The sequence below is a fragment of the Triturus cristatus genome, chromosome 6 (genome assembly GCF_964204655.1).
Source record: "Triturus cristatus chromosome 6, aTriCri1.1, whole genome shotgun sequence".
Classification (NCBI taxonomy): Eukaryota; Metazoa; Chordata; class Amphibia; order Caudata; family Salamandridae; genus Triturus; species Triturus cristatus.
Window position 1 is genome coordinate 1121232766 of NC_140589.1, and position 17750 is coordinate 1121250515.

The 17750-nt window shown below is 48.8% G+C and overlaps 1 protein-coding gene across 8 annotated transcripts in view; it reads left to right on the forward strand.

Moving 5' to 3' along the window:
• Positions 1 to 17750, forward strand: part of SPAST (spastin) — a 675354-nt gene that overhangs the window by 549013 nt on the left and 108591 nt on the right. The window lies entirely within an intron of this gene.

The window sequence follows — 17750 nt, forward strand, 5'->3', positions numbered from 1 at the left end:
AACGGACCTTCATCAAGAACAAACTAGACACCAATGCAACCAACACCAAAATACTCTTCAACGTGCTACAGCAATTCACCAAACCCCCCAGAGGCCACGGACGTCACACCTTCCCAGGAACTCTGCAACAAGCTCGGCTCCTACTTCCATCGGAAGATCAAGGCCCTCTACGACCACTTCAGCGACCAGATGCCGCTCACCACCCTTTTCCCCCTCTGCCGACCTCCAACCGACCATCACCACATGGACTCCCGCCACAGTGGATCTCATCACCATGACCATGATGAAAACCCGGTCCGGAGCCCCCACGGACCCCTGCCCACCGCACATCTACCAGAGGACCGCCATCTCCCCTGAACTAGGACAGACCATCAACGCCTCCCTCCAATCCGACATCTTCCCTGATGACTGGAAGCGGGCGGAAGTCAAGCCCCTCCTTAAGAAGCCCACAGCCGACCCAACGGACCTGAAGAACTATCGGCCCATCTCTCTGCTCCCTTTCACCACCAAAGTCACCGAAAGACTCGTAAATGCCCAGCTGACTGCATTCTTCAAATAGAACTCTATCCTAGACGCCTCCCAGTCCGGATTCCGCTGCAACTACAGCACCGAGACTGCCCGCTTTGCCGCCACGGACGACATCCGCATGCTAATCGACCAGGGACACACCACAGACCTCATCCTACTTGACCTCTCCGCGGCCTTCGACACCATCTCACACCGCACCCTCGCAGCCAACCTACAGAGATCAACTGCGGAGTACCACAGAGATCATCGCTCAGCCCAACGCTCTTCAACATGTACGTGGCCCCCTCGCCACCATCGTCAGACAGCATGGGCTCAACCTAGTATCTTACGCCGATGACACCCAGCTCATCCTTTCCATCACGAAGGATCCCGAAGACACCAGGCTCAGCTTCCAGGAAGGAATGGAGGACGTTGCAGCCTGGATGAAGGACAGCTGCCTGAAGCTGAACACAGAGAAAACAGAAGTCCTCATCCTGGGTCCCTCGACCTCCGACTGAGACGACACATGGTGGCCCTCGGGAGCCCTCCCACCCTGACAGACCACACTCGGAACCTCAGCATCATCCTCGACTCCTCCCTCACCATGACCCGCCAGATCAAGCCGTTGCCTCCACCAGATTCAACTGCCTCCGCATCCCCCGAAAGACCTTCAAATGGATCCCCCCCGAACACAGAAAAACCGCCACCCACGCACTCATAACCAGCAGACTGGACTACGGAAACGCCCTCTACGCCGGTGTCAACAGGACCCTTCTACACAAGGTCCAAACCATCCAGAATGCTGCGGCCAGACTAGTCCTCGGAACCCCTCGGCACGAACACATGACTCAATACCTGCGAGACCTACACTGGCTCCCCGTTGAGAAGAGAATAACCTTCAAGCTTCTCACCCACACCTACAAATCCCTCTACAACATCGGACCACATCCCTCAATGAGAGTCTGCTTCCATGCACCAAAAAGAAACCTCCGATCCGCCGCCCTCGCCCTCACAGAGACCCCCTGCATCCGCAGAAGCAGAGCAGGAGAATGGCCTTCTCCTACTCTGGAATGAGCTCCCAGTCAGCATCAGACGCTCCCCGAACCTGCACGCCTTCAGGAAGGACCTCAAGACCTTGCACTTCGACTGACCCGAAGCTGAACCCCCCAGTGCCTTGAGACCCTCGCGGGTGAGCAGCGCGCTCTATAAACCCCCTGATTGATTGATTGAAGTCAAGTAAGCTTTGATGTTGCAGATGGGCTTCTGCCGCAGACAGACAATTTATGAATACCATAAGAACTAAACCTGAGTCAAAAGGAAGCGCACTCAATTGTTAGGCACTGTGCCCATTAAAAAAAAAAAATATCTGTGACAGCTCCACATACATACTTGAAAAAAGATGCATACTATGTAATGTTACTGGAGGTGAAAAGGAACTGCCGCAGGTAGGTTAATTTACTTGGTTGTTTCTGCTAAATTTATGTATTGCAAGATTAGTGATCTAGAATGCAAAATGCCCATTTTAGAGGTGGCTGAAGGAATTTTAAGCCGTTGATCAAGTGCAACAATCGCAAGCCAGTCAACAGTTCCATCTATATGATAGAGACTTCTAGCTGCAAATTTGCGACCTTAGAATTTATCATCAGGTACCAGACTGGATCCGCACAATTTTCGAACAGTACCACTGCGTGCCCCCCAGAAGTGACATGCGCGTTACCTCTATAGGTACTACCTTGGCATGCTGACTTCAGTGCTTTCTTTTCAACAACAGATAGTGCTGATTCGGTCTGAGCTAGCCCTCGGTCACTTTTTGGCTGGCGCTTTTTACGACTTTTAAAAAACTTTTTTCAGCTCTCTCCTGATGTGTAGATGTCACCTTAGAAACCAGCTAGTTTCAAACCGTGTGGGGCCTGTCACAGGCAGATTTCAGTGACAGTCTCCCACTTGGTGTGTTTGTGGTGCTTGGCACAGGATCACCACTCAGACCAGAAAAGCTGCCGAGGCATGCATCCCAAGGTGCTGAGGAAGCATTCCCTAAAGTTCATCACCGCCCGACTCTGAGATGCTTGAGGTCCCGTTTGTGTGGAAGATCCTGGAACTGTTCGCTGAGCCTGCCCTGATGGTCTTCAAACTCAAAATTGTCAAAGAAGTCGGGTAAGTCCCACAATCGCAAGAAGTTGAAGAGATCTTCAACTTGACCGCGTCTATCGATGTCTTCTGACTAGATGTGGAAGCGTTTGCACTCCAAGCCCTGTGAGTCAGCGGAAACGTAAAGCAGGTCTGCTCCACGCTTCCTCGATTTTCCCAAAGCCGGAGTGGCTCCCACCCAGCTGACAGTTTGGATGCCATGTACCTCATCTTAGATCCATGCTGCCAGGTTCACCCCTTGCGCCAGTCGGGCCCCATAGATCCCTTGCTGGATCTAGAGCAGAGCCATTGGCAATGTCGAGACTTACCTTGATGCACAACCCCCATCGTTATACCAACCTCTGAAATGGAGCCGGAGCGGCATCGACCGACGCAGACTCTGCTGCCTACCGGTTCCATGCTTCCCAGAGTAGAGTTAGTGCCTTTTTTTTCTTCATAGGCTTGGAGAGGAAGATGAATGGGAGGGATCTACGGACCCTTTCGGATTTCCTAACTGGGGACTGGTCCAAGCCCTGCACTGGGGCTCCTGTGCATATAACGATTGCCTGCCGCCATCGCCCGCACCTGGGGATTCCAGTTAGCTCAACCAGCACCCCACCCCAGAGAGCTTGGTGGTCCAAACCTCCACGTCCAGATTAAAGCCTGGTGCGTTCCCTATCACTCAACCGGATACTGAATTCAAAAGCCTAAACACCTTTGGCAATAAAAAAAAAATTCCGCCAGCCTAGTACTGCAGTCGGGTCGGCGAACACCACATGCCTTTTGGGCCATTATTTCTATTCGATATGGTTCTCTGTTGCGCAAATGCTGACTATGGTCTCAGAGGAGGCCTGAGCCATACTCACCCAGGCTATAGCTGATAGGCGAGATGCAGCAAAGTTCACCATAAGGTGTGAGCTTGACATGACCAACTTGCTGGGCAGAACGATTTCCTTGTCAGTGTCCTGCAGCCTCACCCATGGTTGAGAACTGTTTTTTCAGGCGATGTCCGGTCTTCCCTCATGGACATGTCCTTTGATGGCTCTCGCCTCTTTGGAGAGAAGGAGGGTTCAGTGCTAGAGCCCTTTAAGGGCAGCAGAGCCACGGCCTGGTCCTTGGAACTTGTCAGCCCCAATCTGCCTTCAGACCCTTTTGTGGCCATGGACGTTGTCTCCAACTGCGCTCTTACGCTACAAGCCACTACAGCAACAGGTTTCCCAGCCTTTTCGTGGCAGAGAGCGTGGGTCCAACAGACCACATGAACAGGTGGCCAGTAGTCAATCCACCACTCCTACCCCGGCAGTCACTGCCTCTAAGCCTCTTTAGGTTGTTGCTCACCTTCAGAGTTTGGGGATCCCAGTCTTTTCCTACCTCAATGTTTGGCTTTTGACGGCAGGCTTGTACCAGGCATTCATCACCCACCTCCAGACTATGGCAAACTTGCTTCAGTTGTTGGGGTTCACTATCAACGTGCTGAAATCATACCCAGTCCTTCCTCAGCACCCCCTTTTATCGTAGAGATTCTGGACACGGTGCAGTTTCTTGCCTACCCTCTGGCATGGACAGTCCAGGACATTCGGGCTATGATCCGATGTTTCAGCCTCAAGCCTGGATCTCGGTGAGACTAACTCTGAGGCTACTGGCTCTGCGTGCATAGTGGATCCACTGGTTAAATACGCCAGATGGCAAATGCGGGCCCTGCAGTGGAATCTGAAGTCCTAGTGGGCGCAATATATGGGGAGACTCTCTGACCGGGTCCAGATTCCAGAAGAGATTGCAAGTGATCGGCAGTGGTGTCTATTGAACCGTGATCAGGCCTGTGACAGACCCCTCTCTCTTTCCCTCCAAGAGTTGACAGTGGTGACCAATTCATCACTTCTGAAGTGGGGTGGCCACCTGGGAGAGGTTTCTGGTGTCCGGTGGAAACCTGCATCAACTATTCGAAGTTGTGGGACATCCTTTTGGCGTTGAAAGCCTTCCTGCCATTCATCATTGGGAGGCTGGTTTAGGTGTTGGAGGAGGTTGGAGGAGCACACTACCATCACTAGGTATTGCAACAGGCAGGTCAGGGTGGGGTCGTGTACCCTGTGCCAGGATGCCTTTCACCTCTGGAAATGGCTGCAATGGCAGAACAACTTCCTGATCGTGCAACACTTGGCAGGATCTCTAAATGCCAGGGCAGATGAACTCCGCAGTCAACGCTTTGTGGGTCATGAATGGCATCTACACCTGGAGGGTGGTGCAAGGTCTCTCACACGAAGAGAAACGCGCAGTGTCAGCACTTCTGTGAGTTGGATTTTCCATAGCGGTTCACGCTAGGAGTCTCCTTCCACTTAGAGTGGAACTCGGGACTCATGTACACCTTTCCACTAAAACCACTGATGCCCCAGGGCTTCAAAAAGATTAGGACCACCAAGTCCCACGTCATCCTATTGGCTCTGGACTGGACACAGAGACCTTGGTATCCAGGACTCCTGTGATGGAGTAGCCGTCCATTGATCATGCTTCCCCCGTGGGGGAGGGGTGTTGTCTCCTGTCGCAACAGGAGGGTTGGATCCTGCACCCCAACCTGCACACCCTCCATCTGCATGCCTGGAGATTGAGCAGCGACACCTGAGTACCACCGCTCTAGGGAGGATGAGGAGAGGCTACATCTTTTGGATCCAAAGAAGGTCCTTTGTTTTTATATTGATTGTATCAAGGGCAAAGCTAAGCTGAAGAGAACCATTTCTCAACAGATTATTCTCTGCATTAAAATCAGATGTGCATTGATGAAGAAGCAACCTTCAGAATACCTGAGAGCTAATTTTACCAGAGCCAAGGCTGCAACTACTGCGTTAGCATGCGGAGGGCCTGTCTTTTATATATTCTTGGTGTCAAAATGGGTGCCCCTCTGTACGTTCACAAAGCACTCCTTTTTGGAGGATCAGGCCCGTTGAGAGAGGGTCACGTTGTCCGCTTTGTCTTTCAGGAATTCTTGGTTCAAGTCAGTTCACAGCATCTCCGCCAAGGAGGTTATTGCTGTGGTATCTATTCTAAGGGAAGGAATCTCAGTTAGTAGTCTCTCACAGAAGATAAAGTAACTTACCTTCGATAACACCTTTTGTGGAAGAGACTCAACTGCGAACTGCTACTTCCTCTAATAGACGGTCCTGTCAGATCCAGCACACTGGTCACAACCATTTTGATGTGGCTTTGCGTTAGTGGGTACAGGAATGTGTAATGAAAGAAACTTGTCAGCCCACTAGGTCGATACCTATGTAAGTACTGTGCACGTCACATCCGGCGCAGACGATGTTCATGCATAGCTGTCAGTGCCCTGTATCATCACGCAGATGAACTGCTCAAAATGTTCTGGATCTAGTCTGATGCCTGAGGAGTATTCTAATATAAGAAATCTGCGCTTAGATAGCCTACCAGAAAAGGTATTGCTGAAGGTAAGTAACTTGTTCTTAAATGCAATCTTAGACTTGCATCTACCTACCTACAACCCAATATCTCTGTCAACTAGAGGACACTCTGGGTCTCAGAAATTTCTGGTGCCCTGAACCATTTAAACTATCTTAATTGTGGGTCAAGAATTGGCTCACGGGGCGCAAAGCTGTGGAACTATTTTCTATTCAAGCTTGCAGGGCATAGAACATCAGTGGATTTAGTAACAATTTTAAGGCCTATTCTTCAGGCAAGATTTCCAATGGCTAGTGCCTAGAGATTAATATTATTTTCTTTTTATCTGAATGCAAAAATGATAAAAACTAAAGCAGATATTTTTCAATAATTTGAGCAAAAAAGAGAATCTTTAAAAAATTAAAATGTTCCTGGTTCCGAGGCCTGGCTTGATGACCAGCATTTATTATCCTGTCAGGATTGGTATTGTTATCGGTGAATACCTTTTTCATTTTCCACATTATCCTTTATCACCATGGGAAATGCTGTGAATTAAAACAATTCCAATTCCAGCAGCATAGCCTCCATAGCACTCTCGTTTTTGTTCTATTTTGCAAGTACAGTGGGTGACGTCTGATACTTCAGTAAAACTCTGAGTGTTTGAGAGCTTATTGAAATTTCATACAGGAGACATGAAGCTGACCAGATCACTGTGCCTGTGTGGCACCAGGTCAGGGTTAATGGTAATGGATGCTAATAGTTATATTACCTATGTAATACCTGGTATTACCTATGTAATATATTGTATTAACAGCTGTTAATTTCCCTGTCTTCCTATTCATTATCAACCTTTTCCTCTGGTCATATAGTGAGGGACGGGCAATAAGTAGCTATTATCCTCCTCAGCAGAGGGTAAGAACACTTTAATCCAATTTTTATGACATTTAAGTGCTTGAGCAATGATGATGTTTCAGAGTAAAATAAAAATAAGAAAAAGAGAACAAACAAACTTTGGATTCTAGCTTGATTGGAGGCTATGTTAGGTTTGTTATGTCAACTATATTTCTTAAGCGCGCAAATGTGCGGGGGCGTCAAGGTGCTAGCTCTATCAGTAGGATAAGGAAGGCTAGAGGTCGGATCCAACACAGCTAATAACATCTTCAGTGGAGTGGACAGGAGTTCTCCTTTGCAATCGTAAAATTATAATCTCCCAAGCAGAAGTGACCATTAGGTGTTTCCCTTTGTTGAAGCTGGTGCTGTCATGAATAGCTACTTGAGCTAATTCCAAGTTCCTTTCTCTCCATATACTATTCTAATGCACCATCTTTGAAATTGTGGGTGCTATGTTGTACTGAACTGTTTAATTTTTATTTTGGCAATAGGAAAGGGCTACTCTTTCAGGTCTTTTCACTAGACCTATGGTAGAAGATGTTAAATGTCTTATTTAACATGCAAGTACCTCTCACCTAATGGGCCTTTCCGACACAGAACTTGATATAGTTTGTCAGTATTTGTGGGTGGTGTCTTATTATTACCATGCTCGCTTGTCTGAAGGGGCATTTGCCTTCACCATATAAAAAAATCCCCCCATAATTTTGTGGATGCATACACATTTCAGATTTTGACTACCTGCAATCGGATATCAGTGTCAATGTATATTCCTGTAAATCTTTGTTGCACATTCTCACAGAAAAAGCCAACGAGTCACTGCCTTGACAAGGAGTAAGGTGGAATCCTTTGCAACATCATTGAGGTGGGGCTTAAAGCATCATAAATGAAGCACAGTATTGCAAAGCGGATGCTGAAGGAGGGTATATTTGCTCTCAAACTTCCCTCAGTCCCCAGACTTTGGGTTGGTGTTCATTAAAAAAAAGAAAAAATCCTTACATTTTGAAATACCCCCCTTACTGAATCTATGGCTCTAATGACAATAGAGCGTCAATCCCAAAACGAGAGATGTCACTAATAACAGAAAAGACGGGAAAGGAATAGGTGTTCGCATCATAGAACGGTGTAAAGAAATGGGAGAGGCAGGAAGATGAGGCATCTCCTTTAGTCAAAACCCCAGCACAGTGACCGCTTGCATAAAACTGAATAGAATACAGAAGGAAAGGTGCACACGTATTTGGACACAACTGGGACGGAGGCGGTGAGTGTAAGGATATGAGGCGTGGGGGCAGCTACAATGAGCACAGAGGAATTCAGAGTAAATATGGAACAGAAAAAAATGGGAGAAGGCATGAGTTGGCTGCAGCACATCCACCTTTTTCACAATAGCCAGAAATAGCAAAAATAAAAGATCATTAAAGAGTCCTTCAAATGTTCAGGTCTTCTAGATTAGAACTCTTTCTTACTACTGACAAACCTTGAAGCCTTTCCACCTTGACATTCCGGGGGCTGTGATGAACCAACTACTCCTCTGCCTGGGCCTCTTGATGGCTAGTCATATTATCATGATTGACATCCTTTCCTGAAACTGTTTTTTTTTATTCATCCACAAATAAACATTTTCAATGCTCAAACTATCTTTGACATTTAACAGCTTTATTGAGATTCCACCACTTTCCCACTTCCATTTTAAATGAGAAGCGACCTCTGTATGCCATTTTCTGAGGTCTTGAAAATTTCAATCCACCCTTGATCACTAATTAAGCCTACTTTACTTTGGCATAATCACCAATTTGCTCCTTAATGCCTTTAACACTTTTTTGCAATGATACCATTCCTTCATCTTTGAGACCACTTTCTGACAGGCAGTGTTATGAATGTCGTACCTGACATTCCTATTCTGTACTTGGATAACTAATTTGAATTGATGCCAAAATTGAGGAATGTTTCAAACCTCGTCTGGAGGCTCTGCAGATTAAGCCAAGTACAACCATGTCCACACTTGACTTACAGGCTACCAAGGCTGAGCACTCGCAGGCTGATTAGGGAGGTGGGGGTTCCAGAGCTCATCAGACAACTAACAGATACAATAATATAATGTGCAGCCCAGTATTTATCTTTTATGGAAAAACAAAGTACTGGAATCACACAAGTCTTGCTTGTTAGCAGAGCAACTCAATTCAATGTCTCTTTCAACCCTTGATGAACAAAAGCCATAAGTTATGTGTCAGTCTTGCCTGCTTGCATCGGTGTTTGTCCCCACATGCAGGCTACACCCCACTTTTATTTGCTTTTGAGTATATTGCAATTCAGGCTGTGCTTGTACAGCAGGTGCTGGAAGCGTTTGTATCCTAACAGCTCTGGACTTGCAACACACAGTCCAGTTGCCATAGATGTGTTACATGCTCTTTGCACAAACATTCACTCAGCATGCACATGGGATGCTGGAGCAAGGTTTCTGTGTTTCACGTAATAGCAGAACTTTACACAAGACCGATCAGTAGACCGTGTTAATACTGACACAGAGAAAAGGTCTGATCACAATACAGATTTAGAAAACACAGTATGTTGCTGCTACCTCTTTACATAATGTACCAGGGCAGGAACAGTAGTCCCCTTCCTAGTATAAGGGAATGCTTGGTGCTACTCTCCAAGCCACAGAATAGTTTCCAGGTCCAGCATGGTCAGGGTCAGGCCTACGCCTAGTGCACACTCTAGATTAGTGTGACCCAAGGGCTGGAGTGGGACAGGATACCAGTTTAACATAGAGTTGGGCACTCTGGACAAGGGTACACTCAAACTTACCATGCGGTGGACATTTATGTCCCAGCAGAATTCTATTCCTCAACAGTTCAAATGGAGAAAATCCTGTATTGGAAAGCGGTGTGTGGTGTTAAGCCTGTACAGTGAATAAAACATTTTATAGTTCTATGATTATAAATGACAGATTGTTTACACCTGCACATCATTATATGAACTCTTTCTAATATCCCATTGCACTACATATAATAAAGTAAATTTATGAACATTCCCATTTTTAGGCAAACATTCCTTAATTTTTAGAGATACAAATAACACTCGATAGTCTGTGGTGATTTAGTCTGGAGGTGCAAAGGCTGGGACATTAATAACATTCTCCTTATTCAAAAGAAAATTGTTGGTCATTTGGGGCAACAAAAAAAGTTTGTCATTTTTTTCCATGAGCAGACGTATTCAGGACCTCCATGGAGAAGAGCTCTCTACAAAAGGAGCAGGATATTTGCACTGTTCTAAAACTGAGGCTTATCGATCACTATCAGTGGAAATGTATACATCTTGAATAGCCCTGATAAGACGACATTTTGGTATAATACCTTTCCCTGAAATGCTGTGCTCTTAATATTCAACCTCTTGATATAGGCATTAATATTTTTCCTTTTGTAAAGTCAAACCTCTACTTTGTATTATCTCAAAAACATTGCTCAGAATTCGGTTGTGCTTTTCAAGCAACTCTGCAAACCTAAGCAGATATCATCTTAGAACACAGCAACCCCCTCCTTATTCCCAAATATGTTATTCATCAGCCTGTGGAACACAGAGGCTGCTGAGGCTAATCCAAACAGCATATTCAACCTCTTGATATAGGCATTAATATTTTTCCTTTTGTAAAGTCAAACCTCTACTTTGTATTATCTCAAAAACATTGCTCAGAATTCGGTTGTGCTTTTCAAGCAACTCTGCAAACCTAAGCAGATATCATCTTAGAACACAGCAACCCCCTCCTTATTCCCAAATATGTTATTCATCAGCCTGTGGAACACAGAGGCTGCTGAGGCTAATCCAAACAGCATGCGTTGATGCTAAATGCCCCATCTGTAGTTATAAATGTAGCTAAATGTTTACAACTATGTGGCATTTTAATCTAGGGTGGAAATATATTTGGAAACATAATTGGTGTTGCCCATGGTGGCAAATAAATCTTGGAATTCGTGAAGAGGACGAAAGTCAATTAAAATATGTTTATTTAAAGACCGGAGAGCGGCACATGTCCTTACATCGCCTCACTTTGCTTTTTCATCTTTTTTGCGCTAGAACAACATGAGCTACCCATTCTGGTGATTTTACATGTTGATTATGCCTGACAGCCAGTCGAAGTAACGCTTCGTCCAAGGGGTCCCCAATGGTTCTCCACTGACTGTTCTGTCCCTGGCTCCATTCGGGCCCCTTGGATCCATGGATAGATCCAGACTGTCGCTGGTCGTACTACCTCTACCTTCCCCAGTGCCAGTCCTGAAGCTGGCGCCCCTCTCCCCTGTTCTGCCATCCCCATTCTCTTCCCCATCTCCAACATTCAGCCAGATGGTCGTCGTCTGAAGCCAGCTACGCCGCCGACTGGAGCCATGCCTTCTAGTCCGGAGCTCAAGCCATATTCCTATCGGCTGGGACTCGGGAAGGATAGGGAAGGGTCACTAAACCCCAAAGAATACCAGCCCCTAGACCCTAACACGGACTGTTGTGAGGAATTGGTGGATGCCATTGGACTGGGCACCTCTCCAGATACTGCCATGGTCTCTCCTCCTACCGTGGCTATGGAGGAGGAAGCCTCTTATGCTATGATGGTGAGAAGGGTGGTCGAGGTCCTGGACCTAAGCCCACCCTCAGTGGCAGTCAAAACTAATGTCTTGACAGAGGTGCTTCAGCCAGGAGTATACCCCCCCCCCCCCCCCCTTGGAACTGATGGCTGCTGCCTCTGTCCACCCCAGGGGACTCCAATTTCCTCACGCAACACCCTACCATAGAAAGCTTGGTGGTCCAAGCTTCTACCTCTAATGTATATTCTGGCATATTCCCTACTACTCCACTAGATAGGGAATTCAAGAGGCCGGATACCTTATGAATGAAAATGTTTTCTTGAGTGCTTTTCCATCCAGCCTCCAGGAATGCAGTGCCAACCCCGCTCCTCCTTGCTGTAGCGTATCGCTGCTCCCGTAGGAGCCTATTCATTACCCGGCACGTACTCCCGTATGCGCCAGCGCTGCCGTTAGAAGGCACCCCCAGAGGGACGGGGCCAATCACCTCCCTCGCGCTTACACAATGGCGAGAGGCAGATATTCAGACCCTGGGAGATTTGTACCGGGATGGAGTGCTCCTCTTGTGTGACTTGCTGGTGGAAGAGGGGGGACTACCACCGGGACAATTCCTGACTTATCACTCCTTAGTTAGGACTTTGGTTGCTAGGTGGGAAGATATGACCGCGGAGCCCAGCCAGCACCTCACCATACAGTATTTGCACGTCATGGGAAGAGGCTGCTGTCTGATTCGATGGTTTGCAGCGTTGTTGCGGACACACACGGCGATTACCCTAGAACCGCTCAGGTACAAATGGGAAGCAGACCTGGGGAGACAACTGACAGATAAAGATTGGGAACGCATATTGAAAGGCCCGGTGCGTATACCTAGAAATATGCGCCTCCGACAGATACAACTGTTCGTCATACATAGGGCATATCTTACCCCCGCGGCCCTTAATAGTTACTTCTGTTGCACGGACGCAAGGTGTCCTAGGTGCGCTGAGCCGGGGGCTGACCTCATACACATGTTGTGGGGCTGTTGCAAACTACACTCCTACTGGCGTACAATTCATGACTCCCTGCGTACTATAACAAGGCGTGACATATCTTTTGACTGGGTGGTCCACCTGCTGCATCACTTCCGCAGGACGCAGACCACTAAGGTGACGTCTAGGTTCCTGGATTTAGGGTTTGCGGTCGCAAAAGGCCTCATAACTAGGAGGTGGAAGGCGCAAGACCCGCCTCATCCGCAGGCATGGAGGCACTCGCTTGCTGCATGGGCCGGAGCGGAGGGGACTGCCATCAGACGGGAGGAGACATTAGGGTTGAGGAAGACGCCCATAGCCGCACAGTGGGAGGAGTTACTCCGGGCGCTCAGACATGTTGAGGAGGTAGATGGGGGGGACGGGCTGGCAGGTGGGGGGTTGATTTCAGGACGGGCAGCAGGAGATCCATTGGAGTGACCTCGTAGTGTTCCACGCATGACTTACACCTAGAATAGGCGATGTGAGAATACGCATCTAGACATGAGATTATGTGCCACAACTTAGTCACTGCACATCACCATGGGATAAGGGGAGAGGGCGGGGGGCGGAGACAGGGATATGAATAATGGAGCTGGTCTAATTTCGAGGTGGTTGAGGTTTTACATGTTTTGTTTCATTATTGTTTGTTGGAAATCGTGATGGATTCGGCTGAGGGACTCAATGGGACATCCTGATGTGCTCATGTATAGGAATAGTGGGCCGTGCATAGCAATGCTTAAGATCTGCGCTTTATTAGGGGTTCCGAGCTATTGGGTAGAGTTACCATTCTGCAAACCAACTATGTCCCTATCATGTGTAATATATAATGCTGTCACGATGAAGGAACTCATATGCAAGTAAGCCGAATTGCTGTAAATGTGTTTGAAAAATCAATAAAAACAGATGATTAAAAAAAATGAATGAAAATGTTTTCTTCTACCAGTCTGGCACTGCGGCCCGTACACCCATCATGCCTTTTGGGCAATTACTCCCATGCACTGTGGGGATTTGGTTACGCAGGTGCTGCCCATGGTTCCGGAAGAGGCCCTGGCCATACTCTCCCAAGCTATGAGAGACTGGGAAGATGCAGTCAAGTTCACAATCAGATTTAGGCTGGACAGGACTGACTCGCTAGGCAGAGCAGTTTCTTTGTCAGTGAGCTTGCGTCGCCATGCCTGGCTTTGGGCGATTGTCTTTTCTGGTGATGTCCAAGCGTCGCTTATGGTCATGTGCTTAGATTGCTCTCATCTCTCAGGAGACAAGACGGACTCTGTGTTGGAGCACTTCAAGGATAGCAGAGCTGCGGCCAGTTCCTTGGGCCTTTCCATTGCCCCTCGCCAACCCCAGTCCACACTTCACTATTTACGCGGCTATGGAAGAGGCTCCCAGCCATTTCTTTATCCATCCAGCCACCACGGTGTGCAAACCATCACCTGCCCCACTGAAGGTCAGTAACATCAGACTGTTGGGTTCTTCAGCTTGTCTGAAAGGGCTACTCCCTCCCCTTCGTATCGTCTTCTCCACCCATGCCACCCACTTGTGACACGCTGAAGGAGGACCATCTCGCATTACTCCGCCAGGAAGTGGCTTCTCTCGGCCAAGGAAAACCATAGAAAGGGTGCCAATGCCAGAAGTAGTTTGTGGTTGTTATTCTCGCTGTTTTCTGGCGTCCTATCCTAGACCTGCGCCCTCTCAATTTCTTCCTGAAAAAGGAGAAACTCCGAATCCTCACGCTCGCTCAAGTCATGTCTGCTCTAGACCAGAGAGAATGGATGGTAGTGTTGGACTTGCAGGAGGCTTACTTCCACATTCCCGTCCTGCCTGCCCAGAGGCATTACTTGCTGTTCACGGTGGGCCACAAGCACTTTAAGTTCACTTTGCTTCCTTTTGGCCTTACTAGTGCCCCTCCAGTGTTCACCAAGGTGATGGTGGCGGTTGCAGCTAATCTGTGGAGATCAGGGGTGCCAGTCGTCCCCTATCTTGACGATTGGCTGTTGAAGGCTGGCTCGCCCTAGGAAGCATCTCCCACCTCCAGCCCACGGCAGACCTCCCGCGCTTGCTGGGGTTCACTATCAGCATGCCGAAGTCACACCTGACTCATATCAGATGCTCCCTTTCACTGGAGCTGTTCTGGACTTGGTGCAGTTTCTGGCCTATCCTCCCGAACGGCAAGTCTAAGATATTCAGGCTATGATAGAGATGTTTCAACCTCTATCATGGATTTCGGTGAGACTGACTCTAAGGCTGCTGAACCTCATGGCCTCCAATATCCTACTTGTAGCACATGACCGCTGGCATATGTAGGCTCTGCAGTAGGACCTGAAGTTTCAGTGGGCGTAGCATCAGGGGAGCCTCTCCAACATGGTCATCTCGGGGGTAACTAAAAGTTTTGCAGTGGTGCTGAACGTATCACGATTGGATCAGTAGCAGACCCCTCTCCCTTCCCCAACCAGATCTGTCAGTGGTGATAGATGCGTCACTCCTGGGATGAGACGGCTATCTGGGAGAGGTAGAGATCAGAGGGTTCTGCTCTCCGGTGAATTCCGGACTCTACATCAAAGTACTGGAGCTCCGGGCGATCCGGCTGACATTAAAAGGCTTTCTGCCCTCCACGAGGGAAGGCTAGTGCAGGTATTCACGGACACCACCACCGTCATGTGGTATTGCAACAGTCTGGGCTGGGTGGGGTCGTGAACCTTTTGTCAAGAGGCCCTGCGTCTCTGGACATGGCTGGAATATTAGGGCATATCCCTGGTGGGTTCTCTGAACCCCAGGGTGGACAAACTCAGCCGAAGAAGACTAGTGGATCACAAGTGACGTCTCCATCCAGAGGTGGATAAAGGTCTGTCCCAGCAGTGGGGTAGCCTTGGTTAGATCTGTTTGCCACCGCTAAGAACGGGCAATGTCAGCTGTTTTGCATTCTGGAGTTTCCAAGGTGGCTCTCGTTTAAACGCTTTTCGTCTCGAGTGGAGCTCAGGCTTCTTGTGCGCCTTTCCGCTATTGTCACTCCTGCCCAGAATTCTCAAGATCAGAAATGACTAGGCCCAAGTCATCCTTGTGGCTCCAGAATGGGCTCAGGGAGTTTGGTATCCCGAGCTGTCGATCATGGTCATTGGTCCTCTGATCAGGCTTCCCCTTCAGGGTGTATCGTCAGTCGCAGACGTGGGGGAGGGTTCTCCACCAGAACCTGTCTACACTCCGCCTTCATGCGTGGGGATTGAGTGCGCTAGTTGACAGCTTTTGACCTTCCGCCTGAAGTCTGCAATGTTATCTTGGCAGTCAGGCGTCCCTCTACCAAGACTATATGCACCTGCCGTTCGGGCAAGTTTGTGGCATGGTGTGCAGAGGAACAGGTTGACCCTCTTTCTGCTCCCCTCTCTCAGGTCCTTCACTTTCTCCTTTCTCTTGCCCAGCAGGCTCTGATTTGGGCACCATGAAGGGCTATCTTTTTCCCATCTCAGCCTTTCTGCGGTTGCTAGATCAGCAATCCTTGTTCAAATCTCCTGTAGTGAATAGGTTTTTGAACGGTTTGCAACAGGTTTCCACCGTCGCCCTTTATTATGCCTCAGTGGGACCTCAGTCTCGTCCTTCAATTTCTGATGTGTGCTCCCTTTGAGCCACTGCACAACTGTCCTCCTAGGCTCCTTACCATCAAGGCAGTCTTCCCAGTGTGTTGCGGGGTGATAGGGACAGAGTCGACAACCAGGCTAGGGCGGTGTAAAGATGGCTTTATTTTAGACAGAGTTCTCTTTTGGCGCAATGTCCTTCTGCTAGCTATAGACAAAGGAGAGTCCGATAGTCTTTGCCCCGACGCCTCCAGGCTGCTGGTAGGGGAACTGTTCTCCTATTTCCACTTGTCTTGGTCCGCACCCCCGGGATGGTTCCGGTGACGTCGCAGCAGTGATATCAGCAACCGAAAACAAACAACAAGGAAAACCAAGGATTAGGACAACGTCCTGCTCAGCTTGTATCAAGGGCCGGGAGTGAGGGACACCGAGTGCTCTAGTGCTCTTTTGATCTGCCGGCAAGTGTAATGGACAGGGTGTCGAGTGAAGGGGGGGGTTATGACCGAACTATACGTGCACTTTAGAGTAACGGTGGCGGCTTCCGTCCCACCCAGCCCGCTACTTTCCCCCATACCTGCTCAAGCCACGCTCCTCTCGTGGGAACGTGGCGGGGCGACTCGAGGGGTCGGTGGCCTCCTGGCTTGCAGCGGTCGTCTCTGCTCGGCTCCGTGCTCCGGTCGTCACTTTCTTCGCTTCCTCGATCTCTCTCCTGTCTCCTCGTACTCCTCGGCTCGATCTCTCCTTCTTCCTCCTGGGAAACGCCGTCCGTCGTCTTCCGGGTATTCGCAGCATTTATCCGCCCCTCTACGACGACGTCCTCGGTGGGCGGGGTTTCGTCCAATTGGAAGGCCGCATTAAAGGAGCCCTGTCCCTGTTCCAGAGTCCAGTCCTGTGTAGGATAGGAATACCACTCTGATGAAGTGCTGTGGTCCGCTGGTGGCTGTAGGGGGAGAGAAGGGGATGAGTCCCACGGGTTCACGTCTGTTGGGGTGTAACTCACTGCCCCGTCACACACCTCCCCCCCTGGTTTCTCCCGTTCGAGGAGAGGAAAGACCCTGGACAGATAGTCCGCATTCCCGTTGACCTTCCCCTTCCGGTGCATCACTGAAAAGGCATAAGGCTGTAGGGAGAGGAACCATCGGAGAATTCTAGGGTTCTGACTCCGGTTCTGATACATCCATCTAAGAGGGGCGTGATCTGTGAAAAGAATGAACGGTTTGCCCACCAGATAGTAATGTAATTTCTCGATGGCCCATTTGATGGCTAGGCATTCCCTCTCTATCGTGGGGTACTTGGATTCCCTAGGAAACAACTTACGACTTATGAACAACACTGGATGTTCTATCCCACCCTGATCGACTTGTGATAATACTGCCCCTATTCCTCTGTCAGAGGTATCCGTGGCCAGCACAAATGGTTTGGTGAAATCTGGGGACACCAATACCGGATGGGTGGTTATGACAGTTTTAAGTTCTTTGAATGCTTTCAGTGCCTCAGGGTTGGGATTCTGTAGCTCTCGGGGTCTGGTCCCTTTCTGTAGAAGGTCAGTGAGGGGAGCCGCTAGATCGGCGAATCTGGGGATGAACCTGCGGTAGTACCCTATAAGACCGAGAAACGCCCTCAAGTCTCTTTTGGACGTAGGAAAGGGGGTTCCCTCAATAGCCCTCACCTTGTTGATTTGTGGAGTGATGGTTCCATCC